General features: G+C 39.5%; 1 protein-coding gene across 5 annotated transcripts in view; it reads right to left on the bottom strand.

Moving 5' to 3' along the window:
* The window catches only part of zmiz1a (zinc finger, MIZ-type containing 1a), a 96,849-nt gene extending 75,462 nt beyond the window's left edge, over positions 1 to 21,387 (bottom strand). For 2 of the 5 annotated variants that reach the window (XM_035531657.2, XM_035531659.2), the window contains exon 1: positions 21,228 to 21,386. The gene's annotated coding sequence lies outside the window, so the exon portion shown is untranslated. Of the gene's footprint in view, positions 1 to 21,227 lie in introns of all 5 variants that reach the window. The other 3 variants (XM_035531660.2, XM_027015777.3, XM_035531658.2) reach the window with 2 other exon arrangements.
* Positions 21,388 to 25,382: the final 3,995 nt, after the last annotated feature.

Raw genomic sequence — 25,382 nt, 5'->3', positions numbered from 1 at the left:
AAGAACCTTTAAGTACACCTTACTCATAAGTAAGTATTACTTACTCTGTCGCTCTTCAATTAAAAAAAAAAACAGACTTAATGCAGAGACATGCAGAAAAAAATCAATGTAGCCAACGGAGCAAACAGTTGGTAATTGCAGCTGGAGAGGGAAGTACTAAAATGATTTGTTAAGGTGAAATAACACAGCTCCCTCTAACAGCGCTCTCTCGTTCGAGACAGAAGTATAGTGGCAGAGCCCTGCCAAAAGCAGTAATTGATAATTTACATGCAAATAGAAAAGCCAAAAAATGGGTGCAATTTTAAAAAGCACTGAGCTCTTTCAGATGCTGTGTGGCACCAGCTTCCTGCAAAATCAATTCACACTCTGAAGAAACCATTTTCTTCAGCTGGAGATAAAGTGTCTGACTATGAGCTGTCAGATACTTATCAAAGGGAAATTAGCAAAGGAATACCATTTCCCCAAACAAACAGGTTAAGTGTTCCACCTAGTCCTGCTGTCTCGCTTTCAAATAAATGATATCATCATCAGTTATTTCCTGTGGAGCTGCACTATAAATGTCAACAATAAAATGTTTGGAGCATGTTTCCCTCAAACAGGTCATTTCTAATAAAATCCTGGAGATATTATACCACCTGAATGTCACATTGTAAAGGGGATGATACTGTTGCCTTTTAAATGCTTATGAGACAAACTCCAGTAACAGTACCTGTGCCTATACTGGCAACAACCAACCTTCAAATCTCCAGTGCAGACCTTACAGAAACTATATATTTATTCCTTCATTTCTCTTTGGTACGCACCTACCCACCTACCTGCACTAAATGTCATGCTGCAAGACAAAATAATTTTTGAGCTGATAAACTTTTCTGTTGACCCAGAGTCCGATGTCCAGCAGTGTTCTCCTTCTCAGCAGATAGTACGCCAACGTCAGTCGCCTCTCAGAGCAGGCCCTTAGGGCCCAGGATCAGTTATGAAGTAGGAACTTAACCGCAAGCCACTTTCCTTTTTGTTTCAGATGAAACGTGTACATTCCTGGTACCAAATGTGAGCACCCATCAAGGAAATGCCTGATCGAACTCTGGCAAAGAAGTTTCAGTCCTAACCTTTTGGTAACTAATGTCTCATTGAAGCAATCATTCCTTAACATGCAACAATGTGACAGAGTTTTCAAACCAAGCCAGGAGAATTATGATGTCATTTCAGTCACTCCCTGTCATGTATAAATAGCAAGTGTTAACTGCAACCCAGAGCTCACTGTCCCTAAAATGACACAGGCTCAGCCTGTTCAGCCTTCTTATTTTCATTACCTTTGCATTTAACCCATGTCATCTACACTACACATCCTGTGCTGACATGTTAGGATAATCCCAGAGATGTCTCCGTTTTCCAAAATTAAACCTTCAAAAGGCAACTTGTTTTTTAAAAGGAATTACTTCGGAAACAGCATACTGCAGCAGAAACCAGTTTGAGAGTGCAGACTGTTGAGTCTGAAAGTCTGTCATTGGCCAGATTTCCATCCTTATTCCTTGTTCTTTTTTTAAAATCTACACAGAACAGATTTTGCTTAGCCCTCAATACTGCTGTCTGTAAAGTTACAGTATAGGGTTACAGAGTAAATTCTACGCTGCTGTTTTTGCATAATAACATTAAATGCCACAATTAATGTATACATAAGAATGATAATTAGCTTAGATTTAATCGAATTGTGATAAAACATCAAAATAGATATAAGATTAATAGGCTTATATGGTAATAGCATATCTTCCAAGCAAATTTCTATGCATACAGTACTCAGTTATTAAGGTTAAGATAAGGCGATGGCTTGTGAGTATGATGAAGTTACGAAACAACCGAAAATCCACACTGCCACATACCATAGACTTTTAGTTGGTTTAGCACTGAAATGCAAATGTTGTTTTCACAAATAAATATAAATACATTAACTGTCTCGGTAAGTTGAGTTGTAATTTTTATATTTTTAGTTTTATGTAAACCAGTAAGGTTACAAAATATACAAACATTTTGCATTTGGAGATGCCAAAGGAGAATATTGGGTCTCAAAGCTGTTAACTGTGTTCTTAATGTATTCCCTTGGCTCATCAGAACCAAACAGCAGTTCACATCAACACCTGTCCTTCTATCTACAGTCAGATGAAGGAGATTTTCTGATTCTAAGGAGAAATTGCTCCGACCAAAGGCTGCATGTAGCTACCAGAGAGCAGAGTTCTGAGGTTTAAGCAAATAAAAACAAACATGACAAAAATATAAAATTATTACTCCATTTTAGCCCTGTCATTCTCTCAGTTCCATTTAGCTCCTTCCCACCGACTGGCTGTTTACCATGGCGTAATTAACACAGGCCCTTTTCTACCAGAGGATCTGCCAAGCAGTAAAGGTAAATTATGCAGAGTTTTGCTATGCTAATCCAGGTAATTTGCTTCATGCTGAGCACACTTCCCCAGTCTCTTGATTAACGATTCATTTTACTGCATTAGTCATTCGATCATGATATGACACATTGCACCATGCATGCTGCATAGCACTGCTAAAAGACACTGATTTGGTTGCAGATTTTTAATGAGCCAGCAAACAGGGCACGATCCAATGACCAATCAGACAGCCATCTAGCAAATATAAATCCCTTTTAAGACAATGCCTGGCCAAATCATTCATTCATGTGTGGAGACATCATTCCTTGCGCTGGATTAGAGCAAGGCCTAGCATCTACATGTGTGCCAGAAGTATCTTAAATGCAACGTCCCTCAACAACATGGTGGAAATGGCTTTGTGTTGGTTCACACTAACCTGCACATGAATAACATTTTAGGGGGATGTCAGAGGTCTTATCAAGGGCAGGCTGACTGATGGTGACAGCAAGAGCTCCTTATTACATGACCTGAGACATAAAGACATAAAGAGCAGCAGGCTGTTATATGGAGTAAAGCTCAAGCAATAGCCCCAGCCAAGCTTGCTCCTCCCTAAAAGGGGTCTGAGAATACCAAATTTTCGAATGTAAGCCATTCTCAAGAATCTGACCATATTCTTCAAGCGTGCCGATGACAGCTTGCTTACAGCATAGAAGGCTGTGCTGCTGTCTAGAGAATCCTGTCGCTTGATGCACTCATTTATACACCTGTCACAGCGAGCGGTGGAAATATCTCATTTTGCCCTGAACCAATACTTCATCAGTCACCAGTAACAAAAGGTCAGAAACATTACAGCAGTCTCACTCAGTGCATCCACACCAACTATTGCTTGTCTGAGATGAAGTACATTGAAACCCAAAATGGTAAATGCAATCCACACATAAAAATATTTTTCTTAGTCTAATACACAAGGAATAAGCCTTTGATTAGTTATACCATGCAAACCAATGCATTACAATAAAAAGGATATTTCAACATTGCACCACTAAAGCCTGCAAAATGTCACATGCCCAGAAATTTCAAACAACAAATGAGATCAAGAATCTATTTTTGAGAGGACGAATGCTGTTGTTTTTTTCCAGTGACCAAATGCAGCTGAATGCTGGGGCGTAAGAGAGCCCTCATCAGGCGAGGAGATGCTAATTATGGCAATGATGCAAGTCCAGACCTCAGGCCGAACCACACTGATGCACAAAGCAAAGGGGGCCTCATGCAACAGTGTCTGTGATTACATCTCACATGTGACGGCTCCCTGCTCCCCACACGGCCATGACACACACCATAACAGCAGTGGGCTTTTAAATCTAAACCTGTCAGCCACAGGGGCAATTTAAAGTTGAAGGATAAATATAGGTTCATTCAATATAAGTTAGTCGATAACTGACTGGAATATATTTACCAAGCAGGATGCATTTCAATCTGTGGCCTTTTATTTAATATGATAGAGCTGAAATGGCCACCATTAACCAAAATGGAAAAACTGACGGCTTTCAAAGGACACATGCAAAGGACATTGGAGCATGGACACTATCCCTGATAAAATCTAAAAGTTGTTGCGCTGGGAACATTTTTTATTTTATGTGGCTCCCTGCTAAATTACCACAGTCAGCGCAGAGGTAAAACATTTAACTGCACTGAGGTCAGTAAGAATGCACCTCCTTCTGCACAGCAATAAGCACAGGGCACAGATTACACAGGTGCTCAGCAGAGCCTACATAACTGAAGGCGATAGGGCGAGTGCGGGCAGGGCAGCTCTGGCTGGGCTGAAAAATGTATGCAGCAAACGGGCGGCGCTTCAGGGCCACTCTCCAGCACTAAAGACCAACAATATCAATTACCCGGTAGAGATGTTTCTCAGCGCAACAGTGAACGGCACCTTAATGAGAGAGGTTTCCATTACCTCCATAAAAGGCCTAAGTGAGGCACACTGATGAAGCGGGCCTGTAATAGCCTTCCTCTCTCTCCCTCCCTAATGACACTGCAAGTGGATTATGCCGCCAATCCCACCGTCCGCTGTGTTTATCATTTATGTAAATAACATAAGAAGTGCTGGCACAATGCGGGTAGGAGAGGTGGAGGAGACTATATGTGGGCTTGGTAAAAGAGCACAGAGGCACCTTGTGATGTAAGGAGTGAAAAAGCAGATCAAAGTGTGTTCCTCAATTAAAACTGAATCCTAATGGTAACCATGTTTATGTTCATCCTAAATTTGCCTTGGGAAGAGTTCCTATGTGAAAACAGCTTTTGCATGGCAGAAAAGAGCAAAAGCTTCCCTCCTCTGCATCAACCTGGTTATTCTAATATTCACAACCTGGCAGCAAGGAATAAAAAAAAAAATACATCAGCAGAAATATACAAAAAGTGGTAATAATCCTCTGGCCCCTGACACTTAGGCCACACAATAAGCAAACTGAGTTTATCAGTCCCAGCCACAGCTCCTTTTAATAGCCACTGCGATGGCTGACATTTCAGGCAAGTTTCACTTCCTGCTTTTAAAGGAGCCCTCGTGTGTGCTAGCATGTGTTCCCATGTGTGTACACAGTATGTATATTTAGGTGTGTGTGTTTAACACGTAGCTCTCTTCTCTGAGTGGTCCACAAGTAAAGACTGAGTGCACAAGCATTTGAACTGACTCAGTATCTTGGAGTGAGCAGCTGAAGTGAGCGCACAGCACATTAATGCATTCATACTCCTGCACACTCCTTGTGGCCTTAAATTAGAGTTGTGCAGCACTTCGATATGTGAGGCTTTTTATCATATAAAGCACCGTGCACTGTATACTACACCAGTGCTAAATGCACTGTGAATGGAAAAGACACATGTTATGAATTTAAAATGACAAAAACTAATAAACTTCACTGTTATCTGCTGCAAAGCCCCAGAGGCTATAGAGAATGCTAAATCTCTGCCATTCGATTTTTTAAAAGGTCCCATGATTTGCCAGATCACAGGACAAACTGACAATTCCCTCTGGATCACAGCTAAGGCAATTTTGATAAGTGTCAAAACAGTCCGACACTTTCTGCAAGTTTTGGGCGACAACTTCCTACAACTCCAAGGGCTGAGTTTACATTTCAAATCAAGCAGTGTTCACACATTTGTAGCTCTACAGCAACACAGCCACGCAAAACTACACAGAAAAGGTCTGGCCAAGCTAAACACAAACTGAACTGATTTTCACATCAGGAAGTATGGTGACTCGCCACTACATCAGCCGAGCTTGAAAGGTCAGCCACACTATTTCAAGGTCTGTTTCATGAGTCAGGCCTAAGTGCCACTCTCAGTGTTAAAATTAATCACCATCTGTAAATCTAACCACACAGCATACGGATGTACAAGTTACCGAAGCCATGTGAGAGGGAAAGGATTATGTAAATATCAGTTGTTGACACAAGAGTGTGACTATATTTCAGCAGCGACAAGACGAGCTGATCAGAGCCACACGATAATAAAGTCAGCAGTGGCCACTAACATCAAATGATGTAAATTATCCGTCCTCCCTGCTGCCAACAGCTATAGTTCACTTCCTCTCTTGCAGACACAATGCAGTGGGCACCATTCCTCCTGCAAACCACATGCAAGGCCAACCATGCATAATATGACATCATCATGAAAAGTGTCCAGAAAAAGAAAGCTGTCAGTGTCTGCATTGCAGTAACTCAATAAATAGTAAAAACAATCTTCGCTGCACAGCTTCACTTTTCCAGAAACTTCACCACAGCAGGCTTCGCTTTTTCAGAAATACTTGGACATAGAAATGTTATGTATATGCCTTTAGTTAGTGCTGTGTGCTTAATGGGAGGCCATGAGTGTGACGCTCCAGCACACACGCCAATGCGTAATCAGGTTCAAAGCATGGAAAAATGGAGACTTCTGCTCTACATCTGTTCAGCTGGACAACACCGGGGAAGCAGCAGGCCCAATACTGCTGCAGTCTCTCTGCATCACTATGGATCAGCCACACTGTGGTACATCACAGAACCCTGTCATGAAATGTTAGTATACATCAGTCAGCCACTGTTTTACTGTGGCTTTATATTCACGACCTCATCATCGTCGTCGTCTCCCCCCACCCCCCAAACACATACACACACATGCATGCACACAAATTGCTCTGCCATTTCAGGCTAACAGTCAGGCAGACCTTGCTGTGCTCTTCAGTGGAATGTTCTAGAGTCTGCCCCAAGGCCGCTCAGGGCATTATCATGAGAACTCAGAGGAAAGGCCATTGTGTTTACAAGAGGCAATTTCCTCTCTCAGATCTCTTTGTGTTTCCATGTTAATGCAAATAGATGGGCCACAACGCCTACCCGCAAGAGGCAGAGAGGAAAGGGGATCCAAAGGATTAACGGCAAGGACTCCAGCTTGCGCAGAACAGAACACAGAAAGGTGTTCGACAAAGATCACAATCAGTGGGCAGAACAGTAAAAACCACCTGTGTGTTCTGTTTGACAAGTCAAGAGATCTCTTTAACTCAGGGCTCTTAGTGACTACTCACAGAAACAAGACAAAACAAACCCAAACATCAGCATGTAACTGGGAACATTTCTCTCCAGTTCTTCAAAAGGTAAAGGTCAAACTGTCACCGTACTGTCAGTGGTGAAAGCTATCACAGTGAGCTGATGATCATGCCTCTCAGTAAACTATGTGAAAGTTGGGAGTGCTTAGCAACATGGCGTGGTATGACTATGTTAAGAGAACATATTTCATGTCACATTCTTCTGAGACTTTAAATATTCCACCAAGGTTAATTATGCAGGTCTATTCGTAACTGCAACAATGTATTCATGACGCAGTACTTCAGACATTGATTTGTAAAGGCTCTTTTTTTTTAATCAAACCTCTTATATATGCTCATCTGCTATGAAACACTGATGAGGAGAAAACTAATATGTCTCACCATGGGCAAAATTTACTTTTTTAGGGGGGGGTGGGGGGTTACTACAAACTTCTAATTCCTCTGACAGATATTATCATCTTGAGATTTCAAATTGGTGACTGATATTTCATGTGCCACCAAAATACAGAAAGTGCTTTGAATTATTGATAACCTGGGAGCAGGACGATTTTAAGCAGCTCTGCTCTTTTTATCAATCATTCATGTGGTTTCCATCGAAAACACTTCACTCCTTCAAGTATCGAATCTCACTTGAAGGTGGAGGACCTACACTTAGAGGTCTCACTTAATTTGAAGGGCCAAAGCACACTCACCAAGAAATTAAGAAATATTATCTTAAAAAATAACATCCATGCTATGCTGAGGAACAACACTGATGTTGAACAATTGACATCAAAGTCCTCTGAATGATAATATCTGATGGGATGTCAACAGATACCTCCTCTGAGCATAGTATAAAAGTACATACTATTACAGCAAAAGGAAAAGGCAAATGTGCTAAGTTCTCAAACCTTAACTAATATATTAAAAGCTTGACTACTATTGTTTTCAAAACAATCGATAGTTCTCTTAAAAAGTACCATTACGTCCTAAACCTCTGAGCAAATGGAGTTTCCAAATGGATGAACATGTTCTACTAGGTCATGCCTTCAGCAGACAGTGAGCATAATCAGCTGGATGGTGCCCCTCATTCATTCTCCATGTAATGGAACACAGAGTGCTTCCTTTGGTGGCACTCTCCCAATTAGGGGCTGGATGCGAGTGTTTTTTGCCCTGGCATCATGACATCAAACGCCAGAAGCCCAAGGGTGACAAAATCAAGCTCTTAGTACCAGACTAAGCCATTGTCTAGCCTCCAGGAGATATTGAGGCCTACAAACATAGCATTCTTCTCTTAGCGAACAGAAGAGAGCTGCATATTTCTATATTAGATAATCACAGTCAATCTCCCTATTTTCTCTGAGCAGTTGGGTTTTGCAACAAGCCATCATGAGGTTAAAAATATTCTTGCCCTATCTACTGTTAAAATATAGTATATCCTGTAACTCTGGGCTTAGCAGAGCAATCCGTTTTCATCATACTCTCTGGAGCCTTCATAACCAGGTGCCTTCCCTCTCCCGCCTCCCACAAAATCATTTTTGTTGTTCTATTCCAGCTCCCTACACAACTGGGCAAGTTAATCACAAGCAAAAGAATATCGATTACCTAATTCAGGAATGCTAAGAGACAAAAGAAACATCAAAACTGAGGACTGGGTTGAGAACTTTCAACCTAATGCATGAATAACACAGCAGCCATCTATTGCATAGACATGTAATAGAAAACTCCTGAGGTATGGTGGAACAGGTTAAAGTTCCAGGGTGGAATGATTTAGGGAATCCCTTCAGAGGTCAAGACTTTACTCAGATATCTGAGTAATCCTGACTACTGGGACTCTGAGTAGGCTTGGATACTCTGTCTGCCAGACCATTGACCCTCTTTGCACCCAGTGATTTTGCCTACTGTTCAAAATGACATCTAAACCTCTTATTGCCTCTTTTTTTTCCCCTCTCCAAATACCACATGACCTTTCGTTCAGGATAATGGGTAAGAGCACTTCTGTACAGCTTCAGTGTCAACTTTGTTGAGATCCTATCAGCACATACCTAACATTTCAGAGCCCGCCAAGGATTACAAGGAAGGAGATTTGGTAACATTTTCAAGCAGATTGATTTAAAGGTCAACTTGGTTAATAATGCAATCACATCTCATACACATGGAAGAACTATGCTGAGAATTATCAAACATCCCACAAGTGCTCATAAGATATTCATAACTTCACATTTCTGCAACAAACAGAGGAAATGAAGATTAGGAGTAGGTGTCCTGTTAAGGCCTCTCCCCCTTCTCAAGAGTGTTGCATGATCAAAAACCAATAACAGCCCCTGACTCACCATATCAAAAACATCCTTGCAACTGATACCGTTTAAGGAGAGTAAATTCTCTCTGGAGGTCTGTGACATATTAATCCCATCTTGGGGTAAACGTGCATATTTCAAATCATTCACAGAGAACGAGGAGCATTTATTAACTAAATCACAGGAAACTTAGATTATAATATTTTATCTTTAGTAATAAATTTACTATAACTCATTACACACCCTCCAGACAAAAGCAGGTCAAAGCAATGCCTTCATAAATGTAGCTTTAAAAAGCTAAATTAGCAATGATAGAGCACTACTAATTATGCTCCAAGATGTTTTTGACAGCAATCCCTATGCCAGTAATGTCTGTCTTGGCTCCCAGCCAGGCCCATTTATTTATTTGATTTCAGTCACAGTCAAATGTAGGGTATAATAGAGGTAGCAGTCACTGCATAAGTAAGAGAGAAAAACCAAGTAACCCTTTCCCACTTCATTTATTGATCCTGCTTATCTGCTGTGGTACATTCCTTTAGTTAGAACTACAAAAGCATCAATTCCAAAGAACAGTCCAAAAATACCATTATGGAAAATTCCATTTAGGCCAGGTTTATACAGACAATAAATTCATTTTTAATTTCTTCAATTAAATTATATGTAAAGCTAAGATATTACACAAAACATTATACAGACAAACTGCCTAACATTTAGGAATAGCAAATACTTTTAAACTTGATACATATTACCTGTATTCAGTGATACAGCAATAAACTGCTATTAACAGAGAGACTTCAGCTGCTGCATTAAACAGTAGACATAAATTTGTGCATTTTAGGTACTTAGCAAAGAGCATGTGCAAACATACAATATTGATCTTCCAGCTCTATTCTAAAAGCCATCTATAATTATTTCAGAATCCATCAGGACATAGGCCTCTTGCCAAACTAATGTCATAACTTAATTAGTTATATGAATGTGAAAAGACTGCACTTCTGAGTGACAGGCCTAAGTGTAACCCGTCAGTGCAACTTTTCACTCTGCCATACCTCATAAGAAACTAAACAAACAGTGAAATAATTCACAAAAACAGTGACAGACTCAACAAATCTCATACTCCACCTCCTACTGAGATGAAGGCCACATCTGTTTGGTCAGCAAAGCTAGAGAGCTATTTGCATGTCTGGAATTTATCAAGTCTATAATAGCAGACTTTATGCCTTAATCACCTGTTAAGCTAGATGAAGTTAGTTATAGATGTACTGCAATACATACTGCAAATGTTGTTAAAACAGCAAAAAGAACTGTAATTCTTTATGGGGTCAGTTGATGATAAATATTGGAATATCTTAGCAGTGAAAATGAAAAGTCCAATGTTACAACTATATTCTTCTCAACAAACCACTTGTAAATGTGGTTCTAGCTGCATTTTTACAAAGCCAAACATCATGAATAGAAACCCTTCTACATAGTGACAGTTTACTCACTGCCTCCAAACCCAATATTTTGAAGAACCGAGGTTTTAACTCAGCTTACTACAAGCAACACTTCTTTCACGCAGGAAACAGTGAAGAATTCCTGCACACCTCTTCATACTGCTAGATCAGCACTACCCAGTGGCGTATGGCCTTCCAGAAACCCACAACCAGCCCCAATTAGCAGAGTAACACAAGGGCCATGATCACAAAACTGAATGCAGAATGCTGAAGACTTTTAAAAACACAGTTCACTTACTTTCCTCTGCTCTAAGTGACAAAATATCAACACGGGGTGGCAAATTGCTGGTCCCATGCATGATGCTAGACACACGTGGTACAGGAGAGGAAAAAGGAGTTCACAGATGTTTATCAGACAACAAACAGAACTGATCATCAGTACATGGTGTACTTTGTCATGTTTCTGTCAGCCAAATACCAGTTTGGCCAGAAAGTGACACTCTGACGTAGACATTTCACATACACTGATATTCACGCCAGTTGACTCAAAGTAGAACAATTTACCTATGTGTGATTTAATGTTAAAAAAATCCAATAATTTGTCCTACAATAGAATCGGTATAGAAAACATTTGACATAAATGCATGTTAGTTAGATCTGTTTGTTATACCACTATGAATTGCTTTCATTATAACCATTTCTTTTGGTGAATTAGATGAAATACAAACCACAGAAATGCATTCTAATTAGAAATTAGATTTGCATAAAAAGTCTTAATGTCTCAGTAAAAGGAGCAAAATAAAAAATTCCCAGCCTTTCTTTAAACAAACAATTTAGAAATGGTCTTCAAAAAGGTAATAGCATCTTTACCAAAGTCACTAAGTAAGAAACAAACAAAAATATAATTGCTCAGGAGAGCAACAACCCCCTCCCACCACCACCTTAAATTAAATAAAAAGGCTTTTAGCTATCATAACGATTTACAAAGTGACGAGTCAAACAGATTTACGGTGACAGCCTGAAAGGAACCCAACACAAATACAATTACTGCTCATGTGACTGCCACTGCTAGCCCCCACCCCCCACGACTCTCAAAACCAAAAGATTGGCAAATGCACAACTAATGCAACTAAATCAAACCCTTCAAAAGAAGAGTCAACACCAAACAGGGGCAGAAGCTGCTACTGTGAAAGTTCATTTTAGTGACAAGAACCTTGGAACAGTGCTTAAGATATACAGAAGGTTTACTAAAATGCAGTCACTATCATTACTCAGTATCAGCTGAGCTGATGAACCATGGCCAGAAGGCAGTCACGTGTGGTAATTCTTTAGACGCCAGCTGCAGCTAACAACGCAGGGTACGCTGCTTCATTATAAGGGTCAAATCTCAACAAAACAGTGTTATTCCTTTGACTAAATAAACAAGTTTTTTTTCTCAATATAGACACAAATAATATAATTGACAACAGCAAAAAACAAAACAAAACAAAACAAAAAAAACAACACCTACTTAGAGGCGAATTGCTGTAGGAAAGTAAGTAAGTAAGTAAGTAAGAAAGAAAGATTCAGGCAGACTTCAAAATTAGGAATATCAAACGATCAGAGGGAAAAATCACAATAAAGATTTCTTAATTTTGCCAGCAATTTTTGGTTGTTTCTTTGCTTTATTGTCTCATTGCTGACTTGGTGGCCAGTAACAGTGACTCATATTCCCAGGGGTCACTGGAAAGACTCAGCACGTATTCATCATCCCCTTCACCCAATCATACCCCTCTCACCCATTCTGTCACCAGAATATTGAACTGTTTCACCTGTCTCTTATTTCCCGTTTAATCAGCAGGGGGATTTAAGTTTGGATTTTTGTTCATTTAATTGCAAAGTATTGCCAACATTATCTGTGGTTTACTAAGTGTTTTCTTCTTATATTAGCTGTCTTGTGTATGATGCTGTTCATGTTTTGACCCTCTCTTTGATTATTACCTTTACTTGTCTGCCTGTTACCTTCTGTATTTCAGGATTTCGACCTTGGTCTGTTTTGATGTCGCCTTTTGGAATTGCCCCTCCAAGAAAGAAAAAAATGCAAGCAAATACAGAATGTATTTTTCTGGTTTGTTTTTCTCAGCATTACACTGTTTTTGGGGGGAGAGTGGGGCTTCTTCTATATAAAAAGTCTACTTTGTGATTGCTAAAAATATACTTTAAAAATTGCACAATAATACCATGTAAAAGTAGCTGCATAAATAGCAAAACAAATAGCAAAAATAGCTGCAAAGTTTTGTAAGACACAGTACTGTCCCCTTGCTTAATTAAGAAGGCAGCCTGTGTCAATGAAAAGCCCACTAGGATAGACTTAAATAAATAAACATGTACATTGCCTCTCTTTGTTAGCACTGCTTTCATGCTAATTAGTGGTGGTGTAGACACATGAGAAGTGGCCCCTGTGCACATATATTCCACTAGCTTTAGTCTTCCCACTTCAGCACTAATAAATTAGGAGACTTGCCTGTTGAGGTTGTCAATGGCAGTGGCATGACACAAGCTCACGGTTTGCTTCTATCCTTAAAATAAGACCTACAGAAATGTTTGTGTGGGTGTTGGAAGTTATCTGGGTGGGAATTGTTGAGCAGAAGAACCCCTCAGGGCACTCCAGATTGAGTTTCTCCTATTCCAGCGTTCCAAAGTCAAAAAGAATTCCAGAGAAAATCAGAGAGACAACCGTGCACATGAAGATAGCTCTCATAAGTCAGTACAGAGCTGGAATAGGCGAGCTGGCTTCAATAACATTCAATTATATTGGATAAATGCTCTAGATGCTCCAAAAAAGGCACTTTGCTTTTCCATAATCTGTATTGGAGGGCAAAAGGAGTATCTGGCCTTTATTCCTGCTCAGGCTCTATATCGTCTGACGGCTGCAGTGTACATTCAGCTGGCGTGTGCCTGCGTCCCTGGTGACCACTTACTGCAGATGCAGAGTCAGGAGCTCGGAGCTGTCTTTGGAGCACATGCACCCACAGCACTGGCTCACGTACTCCAACACAAAGAAATAACAGCTACCTCCATGGCTTCTAATGTCACTCTAGCTCAGAAAGCCTGAAAGACTGCACCCATGCAGTCTTTCTGATGAGCACATTAGCATGGGGTTAATATGCAAAACCCCTTACATAAACAATATCTAATGTTTAATTAAATCAACGAGTTCTCAAACAGATATACATCATAGATCATTTAGGCAACAAAACATTCAGTTAGAAGTAATTTTTTTCTAAAGAAGCACTCTTGCTGCCGGTCAACAGTTAATCAAAAAGAGAAAGAATGGCCTATTTTCTTTCTTTATGAATGTTTAGATGGGTCTTCAAGAATCACACAGTTTATCGTTGTTGGCTCTGGAACACACGCATTTAGTTCAACTACAATAAAGCACTGTTTTGTATATTATGCACATGTGAAAATATTTAAGTTGGGGTGGCTAAGTCATATCAATGTTTTTAAGAAATAGCCTCTTTACAACTGCCTAGAGTTAGGCAATGCCTTTGAATTTTTTGCTGCTTTCAATCACTGTATCCATCAAACACTGCATCCATCCACAATACCAGAGTAATACTGTATGTAATATGGAATGCAATGACACATTCTAAAAATATATCTGGCAATGAGTTTAAAATGATACAGAAATATAAAAGTCAGAAAATTAATTAACTTTTTTTTTAAAATACAGTCAGTCAAATAATCAGCCTATTCTGATAGGATCTTCTTAAGGTTCTAGGAACAATGAGTATAATAACGCATTAATATATGTAAACAAGCTGTTAATCATGTGTTTTGGCCTTGGATATGTGGTAAATTCAATGGTTTACATTATTAGTGCTGGTCAGCTGGAGATGATGATATCAAACACAAACACAAGAATTTGTGTTAAGAAGTTTACAAATACTGTCCCTGTGATGCAGCCTAATTACATCACAGTTACAGAACAGACAATAATAAATAATATCTTAATACACTGCAAGTATCTGCTTATACAGAAATGAATTTACTGACATCAGCTAACTCATCTCAATGGCCAATGACTAAAGTTAATCATTAATAGCTAATGCACACATGCTAGGCATTAAACATCTGTGCAGAAAATGCAAAGATCACATGCATGAAAGCGTAATAGTTCAAGTGAAGAGCTTGCACTGTGGGACATATATCTGAATAGCTGTACTGAATTGAGAAGTTTCTCAAAACCACATCTAGTTGCATTCCCTGCGAGAGTCAGTAGAGAACAGTCCCTCACTCCCCTGACACCAAGTGACAATCAAGTACATGTTTGCAAAGAGGGGCCAACTACACGCACCCAGACTGGAGACACTACTGTACAAGAGAAGAGTAACCTGCCCTTCTAGAACCCAGCCTGCTGCTAAATACATTAAAAAAAACTTGTTTAGAAAGATGACTAAGCAGAGATGTTTTTCCATCCTGTTTGCATGAAGAAAAATCAAAAACTGAGAGATCCCAAAATCTATTGGACATTAGATCAGCACCCAACTCCACTTCAGCTCATCAGAAACTCCTACACCAGACATTCAATTTTATAATAGTTTCACACTGGGGTTCCAAATGTGGCTCTTTATCTGAAAAGGACAGTCTAAACAATGAAAAGACATGCGCTTATAAGAGTGTGAACCAGTCTGGCTGCACTGGCAGGTGAAAGGGCACCAACAGGCCCTGAAGGCCTGGGCTATGGAGCAGTCATTAAGATACAACGGATCCAACTTACCTGAGAAATGGTCCTTGTGACTGCATACCAATTTCCAAGCACAAATACACACTGACATGTTGCTGGGCTTGTCACTCAATATCTGCTGCTGAGAGGCCACTAGGTCTCCATGTATATCTCTCCGTTTCATATAGCTGTCACCTCATGAGTGCTGCTCAGATGATGTGATGCATTAACTGCACTTGGGCAGAAAGTATGTATGTATATTCTCAGACCGGTTTCTTTTAAAGTTAATAACCACTAATGTAAATCCAAAATGCAATGTTTCTCTTATTTCAGTTTTTTGTATTGAATGTGCTCTGAATTTCATTTACTAGAATCCATCTGTCACATGTTTTGGTTACACCTTTTGACTGCTTTCCTTTCAGCTTCCATTTTGCCGCACCTTGTGCTAATGTCTAAGCCACCTTAGTGAGGTGTGTGTTCTAATTTTCTTGAAAATGGATCTGTTAAATTTGGATCGGGAACAACAGAATATTCTTATTTATTTATTTATTTATTTGTAAATTCGAGTTAATTTGCTTTGTCAGAGATGGAAGGCCATAAGGCCATTTTGAAAGTAACTGTACGTCCGTCGCAGTGTCTCTGTCATTGCTTGTAGGAATGGAGAAAATCTAACACTCTCACACAGAGACAGACAGCTCAGACACAGTGACAGGGTCCATGCTTTCCACATGATGGAATACACTGTGATTTTTCAATACATCAAATGAATGGAAGAGTATGAGCAGCAGTTGGTGCTTTTGTGAGCTGCATGAATAAATGCATACAGATTTAACACTTGTTAAAAAACCCAATACAGAGTTGTAATATTTTCACATATATTTTCCACATTTGAATAGCTTCTCTAGAAACAGCCCGCCTATTTTAGTGTGAAATCTTAAATGATTCCCTCTAGGGCTTAAAGATGTGTGGGATATTTTCAGATCATTCCATCTTCTGCCTAGACATTATTGGTGGACATTATTGTTAAATAAATTGTCTAAAGAGGAAGTTAAAAAGTCTTTGACAAAGTTGCCCATGCAGTTTTGCAACTGAGTCAGAATGAGGTATTGCTTCATGTCTTAACATAAATAAATTGTCCAGCCAATGCTGGAAAGAAGATCACACCTAAATTGACACATATGAAACAAAACCTTTTAAATTTGATCTAGAAATGACTGAGAATGTGAAGTTTTAAGATAATGACCTCCTGAAAAGAGGGTAATTGGAGTCACATGTTCCAGTCATTTCAGGTGTGGTTTTAATCTGCCATATAAAAATCGACAGGGTTTTGGTTACCTTCTCTTTACAACAGAATGTCTATTCAAATACAAAATGGTCCAAACAAAATTCATTTTAAAAGACAGCGGGTTAAAAAGGAATCCATTTGTCAGTTTACAGTTTACAAATGGAAGAAATTTAGCACCGTAGCTGCTGTCCTTTGGAGTGGGCATCTTACAAAGATCAGTACCAGGACATGCTGTGAAATCCTCTACCCAATGATGGAGAACCCTGGGGTGATAACTCAGGTTCTGTAGACATTCCCTGCACTGATAATGCCCGTGTTCGTGAGTCTGATATCAGAAAACACTGAAAACAAGTGATGTTAATGGGAGGAACGATATGAAGAAGGCAAGATATCAAGCAAGATATCCAAAAAAACATACATGAACATGCATGAAATGTTTTGTGTAAATAAATGGGCCGGAATATCTCATGTTGCTGTGTAGGACAGATCAGCAAACATGGAAAACTGTTGATGTTGCAGCCAGTAAAGGAGGCTCTACAGGTTACTAAATATAAGGGTTTATATACTCTTTCCATCAATGACTGTTTGTTCAATAAAGATATGATTACTTTAAAACTTGTGTGTGCTGTTTGTAAAATTTCATTTATTATTATGACTTAAATGAGGATCAGATCATATTTTATGTACACCACAGGGTGCAAAAGCCTTTTTATCTCACAACTATAAATATTAGGGACACATGGTTCACAAAAGATAACGGCCAATTTGCTCTAGGTCTGGGCCCACAAAGGATTTAGAGACCTGCATTACATTTCCTAATTTCTATGCTGTAAACATAGTTGAGATGCAATCAAGTTCAATGGTGAGCTATCAAGACCAATGGACAATTCATATAATGCAATCACTAAGACCTTCATATATTTCTACATTTAGAGCTGATCTCCAGCAATCCTCATCGAGGGCAGAGCTTGCAGCTCGTGAGCATGAACGCAATCTCACAGCTGTCTATTATATGAGCCTAAATAGAACATCAGGACAAACAGTTTGACATGGATCATGAGACTCCCTGAATGAGTACTAATTTGCTGTAGTCAAAAGAAAACAGTTTGAGGACAATATGTTTGTTTTACTCAAGCTGGATTTGCAAGATACCCAGCAGTCAGACATCAAAGCACAATAAGCTTTCATCAGCCCCAAAAAGTGAAGGCAATTGCTTGTGATCAAGCAAAATCTTGAGTGCGGCGGGAACATTTTGTCCTCCAATGCCGAATTTCAACCTCACATTTTGTGCCTGAATAGCTGGGTGTCGTTTACAATTCAGGGTCCTTGCTCTTTTGCTGACAGAAATGGGATACAGTCATTGTGACATCTTCAGCATTCATTTTTCAAAGAGCGTCAAATCAAACATGCATGAGCTCATGACAGCATGAGCCTGGAAGTCCCTATCTGAGGGCGAAGCACTTAGAGTGGCACAAGCTAGCTGATGCTTTGCACATCACATCCTAATGCCTCTGTGGTCACATTGTCAGACTGACAGCTGGAGGCAGCCTTCAGCAAGCCACTCTTATGGGGACATGAACTACAGAACACACCCCACCCCCACCACCACCAGGCTCTTCTTCAGATGTTTGATTAAAAAGGAAAAAGGGTAGCCCCAGCCTCTTTTCTTCTGCAAGGTCATGAATAGGACAACAATCATGTAAGCTGCACAAGGTTGAAAGATTCACTGATGCATTTAGGCTAGCAGTTTAAATACACTTTGCTACTGGTAGGTGTAAAAACATGCTTTGGGGAAGTTTCCTGTGATAATTTCTCTCATTATGAAAAAAGATCTTCATAACACTTGTGAGAAACAATCAGTTGCTTAGTAAGAGCAGCTGATTTCACATGTTGAAGTAAATGAACACTGCTATGCACATCCACAGGGGACCACGTGGACACAGACACAAAGGCTGACTTATGTTTGAGAGTGGGTGTATACAGCTGGTGATGAGAAGGCTGTTCAACTCTGTGATGAATAAACGTGGGCCAAGTATTTCACAACTCTCCACAATACTGCACTAACAGTTAAATGTCAACCCATCAAAACACTGATTAGTGTTCAGCAGAGTTAAAATACTAACAGGTATCTTACTAAAACTACACGCATAGAGGCAATGAGAAGTGCAGCAAATGAACATGAGAAGAAGTAATCAGCATGTTTGACACTGAATTGCACCATAAGACAGTGAGATACATCTCATTCCTCTCACCTTTCAGATCAAATCAGCAAGATTTAAGGTTTGTTTTGTAGAAACTAAGCTGTCACATACGACAAGAACTTTTGTGTTTAAAGCAATCATGCAGTCTTTGCTCCTTAGCTGTACATGTGTGGTACATGTTAGACAATTACTTTGTAATTCCTAATCACTGTGTAAATATCTAGCATAGTCTATAACCTGCACAATCAACTGCAGAAGGCAGTTATTTGAGATAAATAAGTGGCTTCTTCACAGACTTACCAGAGGCTATGTATTACTGTATCAATTCCTAAAAGACCAATAAAACTGCTTTAAGGGTTTACCAGGAGGTCAACGAGTTACTATGTATTAATATGACACACAGTGATCCCTTTAAAATCTAAATTGGCATCACAAGCACAAATGGGCCCCTGAAACTAAAGACTGCACTTTCAGTTCAACTCCAAATATGTTCTCTAAAACCACTTTTTCTTAGTGTCCTTAACAAAGTGCCTAGTGCTCTCTATGCTCTCACATGAGAATGGCATCGGAGTGCTTGTGCTTCCCCCCTTACTAAAGCTGATCCTCACCCTAAGGCCCCTGTCTGGAGTGGTGAGTAAAGAAAACTTCTCTCCTTGGCACATTCTCCATTTCTGACTCACACAAATTAAGCTACTCACTGTGTACATCACTTTGCTCAGCAGTTTTGAAATACAAACTGATAGAGAAGACAATGGTTTGAAATCTGTTTCAAAACTATTCCTGACTTTAAAAACGATATTTTTTAAATCAAACTTCACATACATTTTTCTTTTACCTCCTAAATTCTGAATGAGATGCACAACTAAACAACAAAAAACTACTAATTACCTTTCACCTTTGAACCAAAGGCAACTCACTCTGAAGTAAAGGGAAGCTTTTACTTTATCAGTATCCACACAATCGTGTAAACACTGCCTGAGATTGTGCAGTGCTTAGTAGCCAATCAGAAAGAAAGAAAAGTATGCAAAGGACAACAGTAGGCCTATATTCAAACTGTGTACTAACAGCCTACACATTTCCTAGGATGAAACATTGCTGCTTGTTAAATTGTTTTGAATTAAAGTGTTAACTTTCACAATAATAAATCAAATGGAATAACAGCAGCTGAAGACAAACCCTTGTCAGTGTGCAACTATCTTGTTACACGATGCTAACCCTGTGCCCTAAAATCTCGATTTCATCATATCTGAACATGACGAGTTTTTTATTACATTGGGTACTAAATGCGACAATAACTGAAAAATAAAATCCCTGAAAAATATTGTTAGGTTTCTTTAAGGTATAGCTTGCTGTTGTTAGCCTAGTCTCCCTATCCCTTTTTGCTCTCATCACAGGTGAAAGTCATATTTCCCTAAAGTCTACTACAATCCCACTAACGAGGGTGGAAGGGGCGTTATGTTCTCCTTCAGTTTGTAGACCCCTCAAGTTGACTGTTCTTCAACTAACTATTCGAATGTAGGCTACTGCAAGGCAACCCGGATTTGATCCTTCCCTGCGGACATATCAACTGACTTCAGTTGCAAGAATCGAACATATTGCTACAGTGTTTAAACGTACAACTTATCGCATTGCAAAGCAGCAACATAGTGCCAGAGGAAACGATGCTAGGCTACTGTAGCGCAGTATGGTACACGGAGTTGCCGCAAGAAACATCACATTTTCTTCACATGGTTTTGAACATCGTCGTTAGCTTTGTTACAAGTTAAATATCAAGTTGTAGAAACGTAGTAGGGTCGATAAGCTGTTAACTTTATGTACAAAGAAGCATACTATATCATATTGTATCATAAGTACAGTGAACAGGATATAAAAGTCATACGTCTGAACGACGAGGCTCTGATTTTCTACAATTCGAGAAATGCCCAAGGTAATGCCGACCAACCGTTCACCGCATGACAGTGTGCCTATCTTATACGAACAATGCAATACAACAAAACATGCTATATACGGGGAAAGTGAACTGCTGCGAATGGCATAGGTGCATGCACCACAAAAGCCAAATTCCGCGTTTCTCATAAAAACCAAGTGTCCAGAAAAAATTCTCAATCGCGATCTGTTGTTTTACCTCAAAAACATCACACCGTGTAAGTCCGACTAGGGGTCGAAACCATCAATTAAGAGAGAACAATAAACATAACATTTTTCTTAGCACATTTCAAATGTTATAGTTAAGTGAATCTTTTAGTGACTGCTCCATTGTTAGCTGAGATCGGAGCTAGCTTGCAGGCTACAAATACATTCAATGCAATGCACAAAAACCTTTCCCAGACATGGGCGCGAGGTGTGAAAATGATTCGGGAACACACAACTTACTTTCAGATCCAACCAAAGCGCGCCGCTGAAAAAAATCCTCCTAAACTCAAGTCGCGTATTATTTTCTCCTTTATACTTTGCAAACACTAAAAAAGCGCACAACGTTTCGCCAGAGTGTGACTGCCTGAATCAACTAACGTAGTGCACGGCAAGTTGAAGTGTCAAATTACATTGGCTATTCTATTACCACAGAGCCATGCTTGGTGGTTGCTAACAAAATGTGTCCCAGAGTCGCGTAGAGTACCATTGGAATACACCGGGTAGGACATTTATCGGACTGTATCCAGATTGAACGGACTGGATTTAAAGGGTTTCGGTGTTACGTTTTGTATTTTATTGCTCTATTCATTGCGCCTTTACGATAACGTTGGTTGGTAAAATTATTTTGTGTAACAAGAAAACCACCTCACATGCCGATTTCCATTTTTAACAAACCAATAGTAGGCTACTGGTTTGTAACCTATAATCGACCTACCACGCATTATAAATTGGATCACATTTTTTCAGTTATAATGGGAGAATTATAATTATTTGTTATCTGTAGTCGTGTGTTTTATGTTAATATATTAACAGTTTTTTTTTTAATGCGTGTGTTACATTTTGCGTTTACTAACTATAATAATTACTGTTCGACCAAACGGCTCATTACCTATACATTTTATTCTTCCGTTCATTATCATTTTCCTCAAACCGTCTAGTAACCTACGCGTAATCCCCGTCTGTGGCTGTTTCACCGCTGCACAAATAAAGGGAATACCTCGTTCCGTATTTTGCGATTCGCCAGTCCGCGTTAGAAAGCTCTGAATAACAAAGACATGTTTGAGAGCAGCAGCGGCAGGCTTGGCTGAGTGCTGACGTCAAGGAACAATGACTCTCCCAACGGTGCCGAGACACAAGCGCGCACTGCCTCCTCATCCAATGCTGCACGACTGAACTGCCCAGGGGGAGGCCACGCAGTTCCGAGTCTCTAGGAGTGCATCAGATAGAATCACTCGCTTCACATGCTGCGATTGAGTCTGTCCAGTACAGCCCGAAATTTCCATTACACCTTTTTGGGGGGAAAGGTTCTCTTGGGTGCAAATTATGACATGCGCATGCAGCTGATAACAAATGGCACCTTATCATACTTTTGTTAACATAACACTCATCCAATTCAATTAAGAAAACAAATTAATGTGTTCATTTTATATAAGGTGTTGATCTCAGTGTCTGCACTTTCTGCCTCCTTTTTGGTGTATTTCTTCAAGATCTGCCGGTACGTTCCAAAAAAAAAAATCTTTTTTAATTAGCGGCATCTTCTCAACAGTGTCCTTAGCTTTTCCACTGAAAGGCTTTTGACACTAATGCATAGAGCTGATTCTCTGTGCACTCTGTCTCAAGGACACAAGCTCCAGTACTGTTATCTAAGTTGGCAGGGATAAATCTGGCACATGACATCATTGGTCTCAGGCACTCATTCATTTTTATTTCTGTCCTGTTCTTAGAAGATGGTGATGTTCCAAATGACAAAAGAGGTGCCATGGTCAATGTCGAAGCACTTTTTTTATTAGATCAATACTTTCTCCCTTACATTACTTGAATGTATTATTCTTATTTTTTTCTTGTTATAATGAGATTTTTTTGCTGTCAGTGTTTGCTAGTATGTTAAATTCCTTTGTTTCAACTTATTGAAGTATAGAACTTCATTCTCTTGATGAGAGTTGGTGAAAGTAACTTAAGTGCTGAATATGTAGACATATTTGCACAGACAAAGTCTGGTACATTATTTTGTGAAGATGGACATACCCTGGTATCGGTATCAAAGCATGACTGGTGGTGGCAAATAACCCAGCATCTATTATCATATACCTTTCAGGCTGCTCATAATTTCCTGTGTTATGGATCATTAATCATGTTTTTGTGAAGTTGCTCAAAGTCGCCAGGGTTCAGCACATCACGATTAGAGATGGGGGTGGGGTGGTGGTAGTTGGATGCAAGCAGTCAGTGAGCACACTTCAGTTCAAAGTCAGTTGTTGTATGAGCTCCTGGTGTTCATGGGTAGGCCCTTAACTCTTGCATTCTGAAACAATATGGCCAGATGGCTGCCAAGAAGATGGATGGACTATAGGTGGAGTGACTTTAGCTTGACTGAATTGCTGTACAATTTTATACATATACACAGATGTGAAGACCAGAAGTGGAGTTTGTATTTGTATTATGATTTAGTAAATGAGTAAATGGGTGCTTTAGGAACAATGCATTACGTGATTCATGTTATTTTTAGGTTATTGGTGCTACAATAATGGAACATTTATTATTGTTCTGATGGTGTTTTATGGTGTATGTGTCTCTGTAATAGTCCTCTCCATCCTGTATTTTTAAGAAGTCACTTGCAGAGTGTATTCCAAATTCACCACACTAACATGTATTTCAGCCTGGAGTGAGGCAACCCAGACTGCCACGGTACACCTCAGCACAGCTAATTCCCTGACAATCACAGGGGAAATGATTGATGCTGCTGGGGCTTCAATGGTACATGATGGAAGGAGAGTTTCAGTTCTGCTGACATAAGCTTTCACACACAGACTGAGCTTTCCCAGATTATTTACAGCTCCTATCTGCTTTACACAGTACACCATCGCCATTCGCAGACCTCCTCGGAGGAAATACAGGCCACTCTGCTCTACTGCCATTAACATGGTAGGTGGCGAGGATATTATGAAAATGTGTAACAAAACAAGACAAAAAACACAGATAAAGGATAAGTGAGTGGGTGCCTGTGAGATGTTACAGGAGTGCACAAAGATTGGCCCTGCAGAAAGGCAGAGGTGCGCAACGTATTTGACAACAAGGCACAAGAGAAATCCGTTTAAGTAGACCATTGATCCTCTTTGGAGCACAGCCACCGAGAGTAGAGGCAAGAGAGAGATAGATAGAGAGAGATATAGAAAGAGAGGGAAATAGAAAGCGGGATGCATCTGGCCAACTATTTGCAGGAGTGGAAGCGGAACTCTCTTGAAGACTCTCTCCCCCTCTTTTATTTCAGTAAAAAATGTGAGCTGCGGTAGATAAAGCAGACAGCCTGTACCCCATGCTGACTGGCTCGGCTGGCTTTGGAGAGGGTAGAGGCAATCAATGTGTGCTCACAATAGAGCAAGAGCATTGAGAGAGCTAACTGCTCCCTCAGGCCATGCACGAAGGAGAGAAAAGGGGGAGGGAGAAGTTGCAAAAGGGGCTGAAGAGACAGAGAGTGAGTTAAGGTTCATTTTGAACTTCTTAATGAAGCACTATGGGTGGAGCTTGTTTATTTTCCTCCCTGTTCTCTAACAAATTGTAGATTAATTTCAGCCCAGACACTTCCAACAGATTTGTCTGATGACTCATTCATAATGATACAGCTACCCTACTACATGGTTGTGTTGCTCTAGAACTCTATTGTTTACATTAAACTGGATTTATTAAATAGCAATGTAAATTATACTGCAACTATGTTAATAATAAATCACATGGAGTAACAAGAACATTAGTATGTTTTCTGGCTGCATCTAGTTAATAAAAATGTCTTTTGCAATAAATTTATGTAATTTCAATTTTACCTCATTTCATTTAAATATGATGCAAAGAATGACATCCTGGGGTAACAGTCAAAATCACATTTTGTTTGCGATAGACATCTCAGTTGAATGATTAATCACTTTTACAATTGTTTTATGCAGTCCTGCCTCTCACAGAACAGGGACTAAATGGCTCACAGCAAGAAAAAAATCTATAAAGCTGGATCTTACAAAAATGTGTATGACAAGCTTTCAAAACTACTCCCAGAGACACAAAAATGTACAAACATAACTTACTGCATGAATCGAAAAGGATAATCTGTCCTGACATGATACTGAAGATGTTCTATATTATTTAGAATGGCATTAAAAATATTACTTTGGTGCAGTCATCAGTTTTGTTTTGCTTTGTACAACCTTACAACCGTAAATCTGTCAGTGCTTAACTCAGGTTTCTGCAGCATTTATAAGTAGTGCATGTAGCTTTTTTGGAAGCATTATTATTATGCTATGCTTTTGAGTTACTATCTGTCATGTATGTGAATTTTTGAGAACAGATATTCTAGAATTGATCAAAATGCAGATTTTAAAAAATGATGTTTCTAGTGCTCCTGTTTATTCA

This window comes from Electrophorus electricus, chromosome 12 (assembly GCF_041902795.1).
Source record: "Electrophorus electricus isolate QZ-2024a chromosome 12, ASM4190279v1, whole genome shotgun sequence".
NCBI classification, from domain to species: Eukaryota; Metazoa; Chordata; class Actinopteri; order Gymnotiformes; family Gymnotidae; genus Electrophorus; species Electrophorus electricus.
This window is presented reverse-complemented; position numbering and strand designations above follow the sequence as displayed.